Raw genomic sequence first — 13,602 nt, 5'->3', positions numbered from 1 at the left:
AGAATCACTGCAAGGTAATGGCTCTAAAGTGCCCGAGTGCAACCAAGAGCCCGGTCCCCATTTACTGAAAGCTGATCGCGCTCATCAATCTTTTAACGCTGGCAGTCACTTCAGGATGTCGCAGGATGCGAAGCAGAGGTCTGTCGGTATAATAAGCACAGAGTGCTGGCTTCTGGCTGTCCGAGAAACACACAAGATTGGTCAGATAGGTGAAGTGAAGTGTCAGCTATCGAGGGATGGTGAAATTGATTAACTGGTATAAGTAAGCGACTCCCCACAACAATCCAGTCAACAATTCATCTGTGGCTGACAGCAATGCCAGAAAGGAGATTCAGATATCACTGCACAAATCAGATTATGGAAGAAGCTGGAAGTAGGGAAACTATGAGCTGATCTTTGAAGTATCAATTGCTTGATTATTTACTTGCAGCAGTATATGGCAGTACTAAAGGAATTACCACGGTTTCTACAAAGGTCAATAAAATGTAGCCTGATCTTCATCTAAACCACAACTGTAGAAATGCACTGATGAAAGTACTGAAAGTGCGTAAATCTCTGTTTTAATGAATCCCCCTAGAGTCAGGTGTTCCAATCAAGGAGATGCTACTGAAAGTGTGACTTGCAGAAGGTTCCCCTCCCTATAGATTAGGCCATTTTTTATGTCATGTCTTAAGATTGAGGCACAATTCCCACCAACCGCTCAGAATTTTCAAATGATCTCAGAGGAAGTGGCATAAAATTTAAGAAAGGTTAGAAAAGCATTTCTAATTACTTTGGCATTCATGAAGTAAAAAAGACACCAAGAATGTCTACAAGTCATGTAGTCATCATCGTCATAGGAGTGGAACAAGTTTAAAAAGGATAAAATTCAGGTTTTTGAAAGGCCGAATTGAAGAGTACTGACCTTAACTGAAGTAAGATGCTTTGGCAAGACAGAAAGGTCTATTCAATAAAAAACAAACACACAAACAAACAAACAAACAAAAAACCCAAAACAAAACACTCAAATACTCAAGTATAAAAGGAACAGGAACAGTCTAAAATTCCTCCTAATAATTGTGCAATAAGTATCTGCAGGAAAGGAGTGTCTTTGTTACTAAAGTTAGAGTTTCATGTTAATAGTTTAGTCTGATTGTGTGTCTAAAACTATGACTTGGATGTAGATGAGAACAAAACAGAGCACTCCAAACAGCTCAAACTTTATTTTGCAACTGTACTGTGCGGTGCTGAGAACTGCATACCTTTTTTTTTTTTTTTTAAATATTCACTGTGCCACTGTGGATCAGCACGTGGCAGCGCATTCAATCCACACAGACACACTTAGAGTGTAGCTACGTTAAACAAGTGCAGGCTGCATCAAAAATACAACAAAACTCAGAACATGAAGAAGAAAATCCAGTTTTAGCAACAGCAACCAAAACCATGCCATCTTATGCAAACTATTATGATGATGAATCCCCTCAGAAAATGGTGTAAGAACAGTGAGCAATACAATAATCCCAGGCCCCAACTGAAATGTAACCTTTAAAATAACAGAAACTTAGTAGTAGTAGTAGTACTACTGGTTCCAAGAGTAAAACATTCTCTCCCCTCACACACAAAATGGTTGAAAAGGTCTCTCACTTGCAAGAACAGCTGCATCTGGACACTGTTAAGCCTTTAAAGCCAGTCGGAGTGGGCATGCTCCGTTTTGCAGAACTATTTTTAAATCCCTGTAGAACCGGAACCATGTAAGCTAGCGCAATAGTTTTTTTTGCATATGAAACCGGAGGAGTTGTACTTACATCTTATGCCATCAGCTTGTCCTAGGTCACGGTTTCCTTCCACATATAGCTTTGCAAAAATTGCATAAAAAGTGCTTGCTGGAACAAAAACATAATATTCCAGAAACACGCTTTGCCGATCCGATCAGCTGTTCGTAAAACTTCCTACATTGAAATAGACGTCAGCGCGAACGATCGCATGTCCGACATGACCTGCCCGAAACCGGAAGTGACGTCATTTTCACGGAAAATGTCCTTTTTTACTTGTAGGCCTTAAAAGCCCATACTGATGTTTTTAAAAGTTATGTTTGACTTTATGCTTTTCTGAATAGTTTCTGGGATGCTTAGAACTCAAATTGCACTGCTTTAAATAGTTTATTTTGATGCACATGCTGGTTTTTTTGCAAATTTGCATCATAGGTTTGTTTTTTCTGCAGTATATAAACATTGGTGTATCTCAAAAATAAAACTATGAAGACACTCAAAATAAATTTCCTGTTGTTGTAAACTATTTTTTGCAACTTTTTTGTATTTAAAGTTTTGAGGGATAAACCTATTAAATTTCTCAAAGTAGAAATATATGTAAAAAAACAAAACAAAAACGATTTTCAATTTTTTTGTAGTTTATTGCACTTTTTTGCAATTTATGTAGTTACTATGGACTTAATGCATACATATAATTAAAATTGGGCTATAATGGTTGTATTGATGTATAGCAACTTGAAATGCTCCCAAAAATGGCACTACAGCATGTAAAAATATAAAGTAAGCTCTGGCGGACTTGGTTCTATGCTAGGTCTTAAAGGGTTAAACACAAAGAAAGGGGTCAGGCAAGAGCTGTGGTAAATCAGGAGAGACGGTTAAGAAGGCCTCGATCTCCCAGTAATATCTGCATCAGGCAGACTGATCCCTCCAAAGGGAGCTCTAACCTGTAACGAAAATCTTCACTGTGTAGCTGCTCTTCTCTTAAAACTACAAAACTGATCTAAGAAGCTGGAGATAATAGAACACATGAACAAGGTGCTGAAGAAGACATGCAAGATTGTTTTCAGACAAGCTTGGAGACAAATCTAAACTCCCCCCCCATAACTTATTAAGGATTGAAGAAAAAAAAAAAAAAAAAAGGTTTGAGCCTTGCATCATCAGTACATCTGGTCTTTCTGTGTTTGGAGAGGAGTGCTCATTTGCCATGTTGCACAGCAGAGTTGCGTTAAACAAGAATTGGCTTTGGCTTTGCTTCTCACCTTGGCTTCAGTCCAGAGAGTCCCTCAGGCCATTGCTGCAAGACGTTAATGCTAGGAAACCTTTATGCATCATCCACTTCTCCCTGATGAAAGAAATAACAGCAGAATTGGGGTCCACAGTCCACAGTGTGAATCAGCACAACTCAGGACAAAAATAAATTAAATCTGTAACTGTGGTATATTAGAACATGTTCTAAGTCAATAATGCAACATCTGCATGTTGTAAAGTGAAGACATATCACGAAGCAGAAAGCCTGGCCTTATTTTCTTGCAACTGTAGCATTAACAGTTTACATTAAGTTAGTGTGAAACTGCAAGTTAGTCGTCTGCAGTCTTATAATATCCTTGGGGATTGTGAAGCCTATTACATCGTGGAAGACAGTGAGCACCTTTTTAATCATGGCATACAATTAATTAGATCCAGAAAAAAAAGGTTTCAATTTTAAATGATATTCCCACTTGGGTAATTATAAAATGCAATGGTAACTTTAAAAAGGACTCTGCCAAGTTATTTGGCTACACTGGGGGGTGGGGAGTAAATGAAAGGCTTCAGTAGCCTCACGCAGTCGTCCTTCTGCATGAAGGTGCCAAGTGAGTCAGCCGAAGGAATTCACTCACGTGATGTCATGTGCTGACATAAGAGTAAACTGATTCCTCTCGTGAACGCTACACAACTGCACGGCTAGAAGCCATGTGGAAAGGTGATATTCGGCATTCTCAACTGCTGCACACGACACACTTCAATACCTGGCATCTAAGAGGAGTCAGGGAAGGGTTACCAAATACTTTAAAGACAAAAATAAATTAACAATTACTGTCAATCTGCACGAATTAGCTCACATGTCTGGAAAAACTGCTACTGTCAATTTCATTTAAAGAAAAATGTCAGTATTACTGTATTTATCAGCTCCACCTTTCATTTCCTCTTTCCTGCATGGCTCTTAGTTTTCCTCCTCTGGAGGAATTTTCACTAATGCGATCACATGCGCACTCACAAAAAACCCTTAATCTGTGGGCTAAGTGCGAAAACACTATAGAGTTGCTTTAACATTAATATTCTGTACATGCTCAACTGGATCAATACATGTCAGAAGCTATAATCAAAAATAAAATGGATCTCACAGATCTGTTGTTTGGATCATGAGGAGTTATTGCTATGATGCACCACAGGGGGGGAAAGGGTGGGTTACGAGTAATGCTGAAGCATCCTTCCCATTACATCACTTTAACTGGCAGGTAGCATCTCTCCAATCTCATCTAACAATATCAATAGTTCCTGTGACACAGGGAACCCGGTGGTGACATTACCGGTGTCATCGCAGACTAGGATCAAGAGTCATAGCAGAAATATGCAAGACACAAGCATACAAATTATGTAATTAAAACTGAGCAGAGCTGCCCCTAAGAAAAAGGCGGTGTCCCTTTAGATCCATGGAACCTTCACGTTGTGATTGCAAAAACAACAACAACAAAAAACCACACACACACACACACACACACACACACACACACACACACACACACACACACACACACACACACACACACCACTGTCAAGACAAGCTACCACTGTGCTTAAGCCGCAACATTAACTGAGTTATGTACTAACATTCATCCAGTAAAACACAGACACACAAAAGACGCTCGCTACTAAAAAGACCACAAAACCTCAGTACTAGAAGTCACAAAGTTGCAGACTCACTAACAGTGCTGGTCACACAAACCTCGAAACCTGTCACTGCGCTCTGTATGGCCTCAGTCCAACCATCTGTTGGCATTTAGAAAGAGGTCAAAGATCATGAGGTCAGAAGTTCAGGTTCCCCTTAAACAGACTTCAGCCAATTAAACAGTTAACTGATAAAAGACAGTTTCATTATACGCAGCAAAAATCCCAGCTGAATGAAAGAGAAGCTATAAACTATGAGGGAACTATGAACTACTATTTTATCAATAGCGTTTACTTCCAGGTTTACACAGCTATAAGGTGGAATCAAATGTGTGCGTGAGACTTGCACTCCACTCTCTGATATGACACATCAGATGGAGAGCTGATGCTGCTATGTGGATCTCACTAAATCAGGGACTACAATCACCCACTACATTTTTAGTTAGTGAAGTTGGGAGTCGACCACACTGGAAGAGGGGCTTACTAGAGAGGCAGCATGTTACCGCTGTGTTATATCCTGACATTAGTTTGCTCTGCTGTGATGCATACTCTGCCACAGGCTCTTCAGATATGCTATTCAAGACCTAATCAGCATTTCTAAGGAGCCAGTTATGGTGTACTTTACATTTGGCTTGTAGTGCTCATTATCCATGTAGATAAGTGCGGTGCTAATTGACAAGATAAGATAAGACAAGATAAGATTCCCTTTATTAGTCCTGGGGTTGGGAAATCATTACGGCAGAAAAATGAAGCGTACAGGAATAAAATAAATAGATATTGTTATTGTTAGTTTGTTCCTTGATTTTTGGTGCCCACTTAGGGCTGTAAGATATGAACAAAATCTCATATCCCGATATAAGAATTCTATCGTCCCGACAACGATATAAATCACAAAAATGTAACATTTTCTGTAATCTCGGGCAGCTCGACTTGCGGGAAGTGTTTCCAGCTGCGCATCATGTACCTGGAGTCGAGTGTTTTAACCGATGCATGAAACTATACATTTTTAGACATAAGTTGTAACGGCCGCCGTTTTTTGTTTTTGAGTATTTATTACACGGCGTGCTGCGGGGAAAAGCCTGTTCTAACGTTTGAGTCTAAGGTTTATTTTTTTAGCACCTGGCGGCTCTTTTTTACTTCTCATCCGTAAATAATCTGCTGTCTATGCACACAGCAACAGATATATGATTATCGACAACTTGTCACAGTTAGTTTCTGTACTATCAGAAACAGATTGCATGTAATTGCCAACTTGATCCCATTTAATCGCAGACTGACAGCAGTCTGACTCTGTCTTACGGTAACATTTATAACAGGTTTTAGTGACCATGTTGCTTTTTTTCAGCAAAAAAAAAGTTAAGTATCATGATAATATTGTATTGTTGAACCTTAACAGCAAGACAGACTATTGAACATTGCACAGTTTGAAAACTATTGTACTCAGAGATATATCAGACCCCAGACAAGCCTTAGTTCATAGCCTTAGTTTGTAGGAACCAGGGTCATGATTCCTGGAAAGACATTGCTGTTAAGTGACAAATGTATTTTTTGGCACATTGAGTACCACAAGGCAAGTGCCATCAAGTTCCATTATACTCAGAGGGCAGAAATTTCTAAAGCCAAAACTGGGTACCCCACACCAAAGCAATTTTGATGGGTAACATTTTTGCTCTGGTTGATGCCGTTATCTAAAGCCAAAACTTAGTAGTTGCAATCCCTTACTGCTTACTGTTCATTTTGAGTCCAAGACTTTGTCATTGAGGCTGGGCTAAACAATGCTACAAAGCCAGCCAATCAGGTTTTCATTGGACAAAGGGTAGATAGTTCATGACCATAAGAGCCAGGTCACACAAGGGTTAACCACCAATGGAGCTATAGCTATGTGCCTTCTGAATAGGGCACTAATGGCCATCAATTTAATTTATGAAAAAAAAAAAAAAAAAAAAAAAAAAAAAAAAAAGGTTGATGCCTATCCTCATGGGAATACCTGGCCGTTAAGTCCTTTAAGCCATTGTGAAGTCAAGATATGGTCAAGACGCTGTGGTAAAAAGAAAGGCAAAGGAGAAACTGCAAGGTGTACAGCATTTTGCCAAACTGAGATTTCCTACGATCTTGAATAGTTGTGGTGATGATGATGATGATGCTGATGGCGAGTGCTAGCTAAACAGAATTAGCCTGAGGTGTTGGGTTGAGATCTAGTGACCGCAAACGCAAACGCAAACGCAAACGCAAAGAGCATTCACATACTTATTTAAACACAGAGTCCCCCCCTCATATCTTATGAAGTGGGACATTGTCACCATTGAATACCATTCTTATCAGGAAATAAATGTGTCATCGTAGGATGATGATAATCACTCTGAACAACTTGTACAGATTTTCATTTACTGCTACAAAGAATACAAGCAGCAAGCACAAAAGGGGAGAGAAGGAAAGAGCCTGCTATCTAAACTATTTGACTAAAAATTCAGTGATTTTTAATCCAGTGATCAGTGAGATCAGCATATACAGAGATATGCTCGTTAATAATTCAAAAGACTGGTGCAGATGAAGCCCTGTGTTTGGTGCACTTACATATGTTGCTCAAATAGCAACAGCTAGCACCTTCAACTGTGACCTCACTGGCAGTAAACGCAAATGTATAACGACCGTAATGACATTAATAACGTGTGATGTAAAAGGTGAGTCACAGTGACAAGAGGAAGCACATGGATACATGTGTGTGTAGCTAAAAGAGCCACGGGAACACGAGGTTGAGAAAGGGTGTGAACAGAAAGAGCAATCTGTGGCCAATTGTATCAAATTTTAGGATGATCTGGAACTTGTCTTGTGACTTCTCTATATATCGACTGCATATCTGTGTGTGTGTGTGTGTGTGGGGGGTGGGTCTGCCATCTTTTATTGGTTGTCACAGTTTGTAAGGAATTAGTTCCCATGGCGCCTGAAGCTGTACAGTAGAAGCAGAATCAGGATAAGGCTCCATGTTAGCGCAGGGGGAGGGGCAGATCAGCTGACACAACTATGTCACTTTCTCAGCCAAAAGCTGAGACAATGTGACAGGCTAACAGTCACTGCAAACACACACAAAGACTGATGAATCTGCAAAAGGCTTAAATAAACGTGCTTCAGCTTTTAGGACAGGAAAACAGTTCCAAATGCTGTCTTCTGCTTCACGCTACACTGTAAGCATGAGCCCGGTAATCATCTGTGAAGCATGTTTAGGGGGATGACTTTAAACCTCAGCATTACCTGATTAAGACAACTGCTGCTGCTCTGATAGCGGAACATGTAATTGGACAAGACAGACTAAAGACCTACGCAAAGCACCCTTCTCTTCCTCTCTCACCATTCCTTTCATTTACACAGTATCCCGCTGAAACACTTGTATATGCCAGGTCAAGTAGACCCTAACCTATTTGACCTACACTTGGCAAAGCACACACTGACTATCTCAGTGGAAATCACTAACAGGAAGCAGTCAGTAGTAGCTGAGTTGGTAGCACCACTGCCTCACAGCAAGAAGGTCCTGGTTTCAAATGCAAGCATGGTTATCCTCAAACTTGTGTAAATGTCATGCACTAACTTAGTGTCCAGGTGGCGGGGAAAAACCCACACAAAAGATTCTTGATCTCAACAGTTTCACTTCCTGGTTTCATAATTTGCCAAAAAAAAAAAAAAAAAAAAAAAAAAAAAAAAAAAAAAAACCCACACACAATCATCTAACACAACAGTAATTCATACTTTTCAAAACATAGAGATGCTTAGAGATGGACAAATAGAAAAGCCAAGGCTTAAGTTCCTTAAACTTGCCTTGTGATTGCTGGGGGGGTTACATATTCCTTATTGGGCACACATTGGATGTTAGGCTCTAAACGGCTTGAAAAGACTGAAGACCTGGATCACTTAAACTCTGGTGTCATGTTTTCTGAAGAACTGAAGCACAAATTAAATCTAAATTGAAAAGATTATAAATGAAAATAGCTTAGAAGTTTTAGTAGGTGCGATCTTCTGCCCCTGCAGTTCAATTTGTGTGTTCAAAGGTGCTCTTCTGCAAATCTTTGTTGCATGTAACCAGTGGTTGTTGAGTTACTGCTGCCTTGCTATCAGCTTGAAGCAGTCTGACCATTCACCACTGACCTCTGGCATCAAAGCGGCATTTTAACCCAGAGAACTGCCACTCACTGGATTTTTTCTCTTTTTAGACCATTCGTTGTAAACCCTAGAGATGGTTGTGTGGGGAAAATACCAGTAGATCAGCAGTTTCTGAAATACTCAGAGCAGCCCATCTGGCAACAACAACCATGCCACGTTCAAAGTCACTTAAAACACCCTCCTCCTCCATCCTGATGCTCAGTTTGAACTTCAGCAGGTCTTGTCGACGATGTCTACGTAGCGTTTTACTGCGTTTGGCCTCATTCCAAAATGTTTTATTCTGTGACTTCAAAAGAATTTTAACTAGACCCAACAATACCTTTCAGTCCTTATTAGTGCGTATTTATCTAGTGCATAATGGTTTTATACCTTTAGTGCACATGGCTATTGTGCACTAGATAAATGTTGCCCAGCTTGTACCTGAAAGAATAACAAACTAACAGATAAAAGCATTTGGAAATTATTGTAGACTCCAAATGTGTAGGATAGTTTAAATCAAGCCGAGAACAGCAAGAGTAGCTGTTTGTCATGGGTTATGTAATTCTTCTTTAATTGATTTTTATTTCTTTTAGAATTTTGTTTACTATAATTGCCTTTTTATCTCTGAGGAAAGACTTTATGGACTGCCATGAGTGAAACTGTTGGAGGCATTTCTTGTCTTTTTTGTCTCTGTTGGTTAATTTCTTAAATAAATAACCAAAGAAAAAGTAAGTACATTTTTGATTTAAAAAAAATGGAATGAGAAAAAAAAAGGAGTTGAAGTGCCAGGCAACTTTCCAAACATTAGTGATGTATTATTTAAATATTCAGTTTATGAGGATACGAAATTATTTCCTGTCAGCACTGCTTTTAATACCAAAGAAAGCTCTCCCCACTAGAAGAGTTGTTAAATTAAGATACTGTCAGTTGGCTTCCACAGCGTAGCATCAGTGCTCAGCCTCTCCTGTGTAATCTCCTCTCCAGCGAGGGCCTTTGTTTTGAACTCCACTGCCAGATGAGATGGGAGGGAGTTTTGTTTTGACAGCCCACATCTTCAGGTGCCAAAACCACAAATCTCTAGAGTTCAGGCATGAATGGTAGCACGTTAACATGCAAACAAACACATGCACACTCACATACAAACACGAGTGACAAATATCTGACAGTTCTGACAGGAAAGAAAACATTTTATTAAGTTATTAAGCATTTGAATGCTTGCACATGTGAATTTCAATTACTATTTTTTTTTTTTGCTTAAATCTGGACTAGAGATTTTTGTGAAAAACAGGCACTTAAATGTTATAAAATTCGCAAAAACAAAACCAGGTTCCAGCTTAAGGCCACTATAAGAGCTGGCCTTTAAGGATGTGTGTGGGCTTTAACTGCATCTTGTTTTTTTGACGTAGGAATTGGATGGGTTAAGGTTACCAAACAGCTAACCCAAACCAGGCATTTATCCTACAAGCAAGTTGCATCTCTTTAGCCTAAAATTGTTCTCGTCTGTATCTTAGGTGGTAAAACTCCACTGTTTACCAAAATCAAATGTCAGAGCCACACTTTTGCATGGAGGTATGCATGCATACTTTCAGTACTCTGAACAAAGACTTAAGTTTACATCTCTAAGGCTGTCAGCCTCGCTGTCAGTATTTGCATGATGTGAGCCTGTTAAACTTAACATCTAAAAAAAAAAAAAAAAAAAAAAAGGTTTTGTGTAAAAAAAAAAAAACAAAAAAAAACACTCATAAGTGAAACATCAGAGGAAAAACTCAACATACGTGTTGCTTTGTTTTTACTTCTCTCTCCTTCCGCATGTAGTAGATTTAGATTGAGAGCTGAATAATTTGAGCAGTCAGACAATTTTTTTGACTATGCTCAAACCCATCTGCTATTTGGTCTTATCACAAGCTCTCTTCTACATTCAACAACAACAAAAAATAAATCTTTCAATTTTTACTTTACACTTATCATAATCGAAGCAGATTAGTTCAGCAAATTCTTGTTAATTATTTCCTCAATTATATAAAAGCCCAACAGCTGAAGTGCTGTTGTTATTTGGTTACAGTACTTCATCTTTATACCTAAACTCTAGTCCAGATTGAAAACAGGTTGGCTAAGGAGATTCCCATGCCCACGGAAAGCAGTAAAGACAAAGCACGCAAAACCACATTATAGGTCACTGACGAAACGCTGCTGAGTCAGCAGAAAGAGGTCGACAGAGAGATGAGAGAGATGGGAGGGTTAGGAGAAATCGCACTGGTCAGAGTTTGACTCTCACAATGTGCACAGAAGTGAAAAGCCTGAAACTGAATCCCCGCATTCCTCTGGCTTTATGACAAGCGGGTGAGAAATGCTGCTGCTCTGCACATCATTCCCTGCCACCCTAGCTCGGCCTGTGATGGCGGTGGAAGTGCGGCGTTTACCTCTGTCCTAGAACAAGAGTGAATGCATGGCTTTCTCAAGACCAATTCACACTGCATATTTTTGGACCACCCACCCAACTCCAGCAGGCAGCTTGCTCAATCCAAGTTTTCTCTCCCTCCTTCAGTGCCAAGGATTCCATCCTGGGCAGTGGGAAAGATGCCAACCACATGCTAGCACCCAGAGCCACAAACACATTGTGGCAGAGGAAAAAGGCAATTCACCCACTCACACAAATTAAGACAGCATACTCAAAGACCCTTATCTACAACGCACTACATCCTGTCATGCATCAAATTAGAAAACGCCAAGCTCCCTTTATCATAAAGCTCTCCATGAATGTCTATTTATTTAGACATTTAGTTTTATTTAAGTAATCTTTTCATTACACTAGCGATGACTGTGGAAGGAGCTCCTCTAAAATAATAATGAGCACCTTACGCATTGTTAGATCTACAGTATTGTACAGCTGAGCCATACCAGGTTAACAAACAAAAGGGCAAACAGCAGCAGAAGAACAGCCACACAGACATGTGACCTCTGCTGTCTCCTCTGGTAAAGCCAAACAGGCTGAGGGCACCTTCTTCTCAATAAGCAGTAGATATCACAATATCATTTAGCTTAAGAGATCAATATGCACTTTGCTGTGGCTGACCTACATAAGCGGAGGAGCGCAGAATGTTGAAATCATTGGATTGTCTGTGAGCATCACCATCCCGAGAGGCCTGGTGGAGTCTCCATGGGAGTAGGGCATGAGTCAATCTTTGTGTGTTGATGTTTTTAAAACATTAATGTCAAAACATTCTCAAACATCTCGCAGGGTTTCTCCTGCACAGAAACACCCCCAGAAGAGGAAAATCACCAGCATTTGTAGTATTTTTTTTTTTTTAAAAACAGATCTGTTAAATGAGATTTCATCTGTTTAAATAATTTCACTAAAGGTCATAAAAGGAAAATGCACTGATGTCCAAATAAGGCTACACAGACTGCAAGTTGATGTATCACAATTACATCAAAAGGCCCATCTTAAGCCAGGAGTACACCCTTAACAGTGCAGGTGTTTCATAAGCTAACTGCCACAGAGAAATAGCCCGCCCTTATTATGATTAAATGCAAGATTAATAACATTTACTTACTGAGCTTAAATGTTCTGAAATATTACATTAAACTGACATACTCATTATTTAGCACAGACTGGTGTCCTTGAATGCCAAATACTGAGCACGCTTAAGGCACAAGTTATAACTCTAACCTCAGAATTAAACTTCTAGAGTCCTGATATCAGCACAGCTACCTTTGCTCTGTTTACTGAATAATAAAGTCCCAATCTAATCATTGAAGCTGGCCTAAAGATTTCTTGGTTAAAAAACAAACAAACAGGGGAGTTCTTCCTTCCTACAGTTGCCAATTACTTGCTAATAAGACAAGTCTGATTTTCAAACTGTAGAATTTCCTTCACTCCCTCATGAAGCACCTTGACATTTGTTTTGAATGAGCTCTATATAAATAAAAGTGAACTGAAATTAATATCCAGTATTCGTCACGGGAAGGAAGGACACACATAAACTGAAAAAATGAGAGCAAAACTGACAGGAGCGACATTGTCAAAGGACTTGCCCATAGTTTGCTGTTAAATCAAAATTTTGACACAAATTAGCACAAACAAAGAGAACTTGTTGGCAAAGTGAACCTTTAATGCCTCCATACTGGAGACCCTTTGTTGTTAGCTCTTTCAACGCTATGTAGCTAGCCTTCTAGCCAAATTGTACTGACGCGTGACATAGTACAAGGACATATGCATTAAAAAAAGTTAACATAATTGTCCAATAGATCAGTTCCAATCCTGTATATCAACTTATCAGACAATATATGATATGACAAAGCATCTTCAGAACTTTCTAGAAAGCCCACAAGCAGTTTAACTAAAAAGAGAAACCATATCCAATGTGGTTTCTCTTTCCACTCCACATCGCAAATAGATGAGATGATTGATTTGAGTTCATTTAATAACACAATGAAAACAGTCTTGAAGCAGAGAGGGGATAAATCCCCCCCCACACACACACTTCTCCTCTTGGCGTCAAAGCCCTCACAGCTTTTTCACCAATCATCTCGGCCTTGCTTCAGATACCTCTCCTCTGCCGTTACACCCTCTTCTCTCCCTCTGCTGTAAAAACCTGGCCATTACCCCACAGCTCATCCCTCACGCCCACCCAGGACCTGTCACATTGCTGTTTCCATGACAACACAAACGCAGAGACAGCAGGGTGAGATGCCCAGCAAGACAAGGCATATAGATACCAAGGGGAGGGGTGCACCATGTCAAGAAAACACTCACAGCATGTGATGGCTAGATAACACAGCATAGGTAAATCTGGTA

General features: G+C 39.7%; 1 protein-coding gene across 11 annotated transcripts in view; it reads right to left on the bottom strand.

Annotated features, from left to right (window-relative positions):
• The window catches only part of ncoa2 (nuclear receptor coactivator 2), a 64,568-nt gene that overhangs the window by 43,114 nt on the left and 7,852 nt on the right, over positions 1–13,602 (bottom strand). For 10 of the 11 annotated variants that reach the window (XM_040043666.1, XM_040043665.1, XM_040043663.1 and 7 more), the window contains one exon: positions 3,008–3,090. The exons of the other annotated variant lie outside the window; for it this stretch is intronic. The gene's annotated coding sequence lies outside the window, so the exon portion shown is untranslated. The remainder of the gene's footprint in view (positions 1–3,007; positions 3,091–13,602) is intronic. 11 annotated transcript variants of the gene reach the window in all.

This window comes from Simochromis diagramma, unplaced genomic scaffold (genome assembly GCF_900408965.1).
Source record: "Simochromis diagramma unplaced genomic scaffold, fSimDia1.1 OVJJ01000602.1, whole genome shotgun sequence".
In the NCBI taxonomy this organism is placed as follows: Eukaryota; Metazoa; Chordata; class Actinopteri; order Cichliformes; family Cichlidae; genus Simochromis; species Simochromis diagramma.
Note: the sequence above shows the minus strand (reverse complement) of the source record. Positions and strands in the feature narration are given on the sequence as shown.